A 4,050-nucleotide genomic window follows, 5' to 3' on the forward strand; every position below is an offset into this window, starting at 1 on the left:
CACCAAGGGCTACCGCTGCTACGACCCCGTCTCACACCGTGTTTTCACTCCTCGGCACGTTTACTTTGATGAAAGGGTTTTTCCGTATCAGCAGGTGCCACCGCCCGTCTCATCGACGCCTTCACAGCCGGCTCCCGGCGGCTCATTGTCGGTTTCTCTTGGTGCGCGCCCGCGAGCCCACCTTGGGCCGCCTCCGGGCTTTGGCCCACTGCGACGCTCTATGGATACCTCGGCCATGGCAACCCCTTCATCGACCCGTATGGTTGCCACGGTAGAGGGCTCGGCGCCTAGTCCAGCCACTTCGGCCGACGCGGCGGCGTCCCCGACGCCCTCTTCACCGACTACTTCAGCGGTTGCCTCTGCATCTGCGGAGTCGGCCGCAACGGCCTCCGCATCGCCGTCCGTAGGGTCGGCCTGAAGGAACTATGCCCTAGAGGCAATAATAAAGTTATTATTTATTTCCTTATTTCATGATAAATGTTTATTATTCATGCTAGAATTGTATTAACCGGAAACTTAGTACATGTGTGAATACATAGACAAAACAAAGTGTCCCTAGTATGCCTCTACTTGACTAGCTCGTTTATCAAAGATGGTTATGTTTCCTAAACCATAGACATGTGTTGCCATTTGATGAACGGGATCACATCATTAGGAGAATGATGTGATGGACAAGACCCATTCGTTAGCTTAGCATTATGATCGTTATAGTTTCATTGCTACTGCTTTCTTCATGACTTATACATGTTCCTCAGACTATGAGATTATGCATCTCCCGAATACTGGAGGAACACCTTGTGTGCTATCAAACGTCACAACGTAACTGGGTGATTATAAAGATGCTCTACAGGTGTCTCCGATGGTACTTGTTGAGTTGGCATAGATCGAGATTAGGATTTGTCACTCCGATTGTGGGAGAGGTATCTCTGGGCCCTCTCGGTAATGCACATCACTATAAGCCTTGCAAGCAATGTGACTAATGAGTTAGTTGCGGGATGATGCATTACAGAACGAGTAAAGAGACTTGCCGGTAACGAGATTGAACTAGGTATTGAGATACCGACGATCGAATCTCGGGCAAGTAACATACCGATGACAAAGGGAACAACGTATGTTGTTATGCGGTTTGACCGATAAAGATCTTCGTAGAATATGTAGGAGCCAATATGAGCATCCAGGTTCCGCTATTGGTTATTGACCGGAGACGTGTCTCGGTCATGTCTACATAGTTCTCGAACCCGTAGGGTCCGCACGCTTAACGTTCGGTGACGATCGTATTATGAGTTTATGTGTTTTGATGTACCGAAGGTAGTTCGGACTCCCGGATATGATCACGGACATGAAGAGGAGTCTCGAAATGGTCGAGACATAAAGATCGATATATTGGACGACTATATTTGGACATCGGGATGGTTCCGGGTGAGATCGGGCATTTACCGGTGTACCGGGAGGTTACCGGAACCCCCCAGGAGGTATATGGGCCTTATTGGGCCATAGTGGGAGAGAGGAGAAGGGAGCAAAGGAGGGGGCGCCACCCCCCAAGCCCAATCCGAATTGGGAAGGCCCCCCTTTCCTTCCTCCTTCCTCCCCCTTCCTTCTCTCCCAATCCAACTAGGGAAGGGGGGAATCCTACTCCCGGTGGGAGTAGGACTCCCCTTGGGGCGCGCCTAGGAGGCCGGCCCCCTCCCCCTCCTCAACTCCTTTATATACGGGGGAGGGGCACCCCATAGACACACAGGTTGATAATTGATCTTTTAGCCGTGTGCGGTGCCCCCGTCCACCATAATCCACCTCGGTCATATCGTCGTAGTGCTTAGGCGAAGCCCTGCGCCGGTAGCTTCATCATCACCGTCATCACGCCGTCGTGCTGATGAAGCTCTTTCCCGACACTCTACTGGATCGTGAGTTCGTGGGACGTCACCGAGCTGAACGTGTGCAGATCGCGGAGGTGCCGTACCTTCGGTGCTAGGATCGGTCGATCATGAAGGCGTACGACTACATCAACCGCGTTTTCATAACGCTTCCGCTTACGGTCTACGAGGGTACGTGGACAATACTCTCCCCTCTCGTTGCTACGCATCACCATGATCTTGCGTGTGCGTAGGATTTTTTTTGAAATTACTACGTTCCCCAACAGTGGCATCCGAGCCAGGTTTATGCGTAGATGTCATATGCACGAGTAGAACACAAGTGAGTTGTGGGCAATACTAGTCATACTGCTTACCAGCATGTCATACTTTGATTCGGCGGTATTGTTGGATGAAGCGGCCCGGACCGACATTACGCGTACGCTTACGCGAGACTGGTTCTACCGACGTGCTTCGCACACAGGTGGCTGGCGGGTGTCAGTTTCTCGAACTTTAGTTGAATCGAGTGTGGCTACGCCCGGTCCTTGTCGAAGGTTAAAACAGCACATACTTGATGAAATATCGTTGTGGTTTTGATGCGTAGGTAAGAACGGTTCTTGCTCAGCCCATAGCAGCCACGTAAAACTTGCAACAACAAAGTAGAGGACGTCTAACTTGTTTTTGCAGGGCATGTTGTGATGTGATATGGTCAAGACATGATGCTAAATTTTATTGTATGAGATGATCATGTTTTGTAACAGAGTTATCAGCAACTGGCAGGAGCCATATGGTTGTCGCTTTATTGTATGAAATGCAATCGCCATGTAATTGCTTTACTTTATCACTAAGCGGTAGCAATAGTCGTAGAAGAAATAGTTGGCGAGACGACAACGATGCTACGATGGAGATCAAGGTGTCGCGCCGGTGACGATGGTGATCATGATGGTGCTTTGGAGATGGAGATCAAAGGCACAAGATGATGATGGCCATATCATATCACTTATATTGATTGCATGTGATGTTTATCCTTTATGCATCTTATTTTGATTAGTTCGACGGTAGCATTATAAGATGATCCCTTACTAAAATTTCAAGGTATAAGTGTTCTCCCTGAGTATGCACCGTTGCGACAGTTCTTCGTGCCGAGACACCACGTGATGATCGGGTGTGATAAGCTCTAAGTTCACATACAACGGGTGCAAGCCAGTTTTGCACACGCAGAATACTCGGGTTAAACTTGACGAGCCTAGCATATGCAGATATGGCCTCGGAACACTGGAGACCGAAAGGTCGAGCGTGAATCATATAGTAGATATGATCAACATAGTGATGTTCACCATTGGAAACTACTCCATCTCACGTGATGATCGAACATGGTTTAGTTGATTTGGATCACGTGATCATTTAGATGACTAGAGGGATGTCTATCTAAGTGGGAGTTCTTAAGTAATATGATTAATTGAACTTTAAATTTATCATGAACTTAGTCCTGGTAGCATTAGCATATCTATGTTGTAGATCAATAGCTCGCGTTTAGCTCCCCTGTTTTATTTTTGATATGTTCCTAGAGAAAAATAAGTTGAAAGATGATAGTAGCAATGATGCGGACTTGGTCCGTGATCTAAGGATTATCCTCATTACTACACAGAAGACTTATGTCCTTGATGCACCGCTAGGTGACAGACCTATTGCAGGAGCAGATGCAGATGTTATGAACGTTTGACAAAACACGGTATGATGACTACTTGATAGTTTAGTGCACCATGCTTTACGGCTTAGAACCGGGATTTCAAAAACATTTTGAACACCACGGAGCATATAAGATGTTCCAAGAGTTGAAATTAGTATTTCAGACTCATGCCCATGTCGAAAGGTATGAGACCTTTGAAGAGCACTTTGCCTACAAGATGAAGGAGAATTGCTCAGCTAGTTAGCATGTGCTCAGAATGTCTGAGTACTACAATCACTTGAATCAAGTGGGAGTTAATCTTCCAGATAAGATAGTGATTGACAAAGTTCTCTAGTCACTATCACCAAGTTACTAGAACTTTGTGATGAACTATAATATGCAAGGGATAACGGAAACGATTCCCAAGCTCTTCGTGATGCTGAAATTGACGAAGGTAGAAATCAAGAAAAGCATCAAGTGTTGATGGTTAACAAGACCACTAGTTTCAGGAAAAGGGCAAAGGGAAGAAGGGGA

The sequence above is a fragment of the Triticum aestivum genome, chromosome 1D, assembly GCF_018294505.1.
Source record: "Triticum aestivum cultivar Chinese Spring chromosome 1D, IWGSC CS RefSeq v2.1, whole genome shotgun sequence".
Classification (NCBI taxonomy): Eukaryota; Viridiplantae; Streptophyta; class Magnoliopsida; order Poales; family Poaceae; genus Triticum; species Triticum aestivum.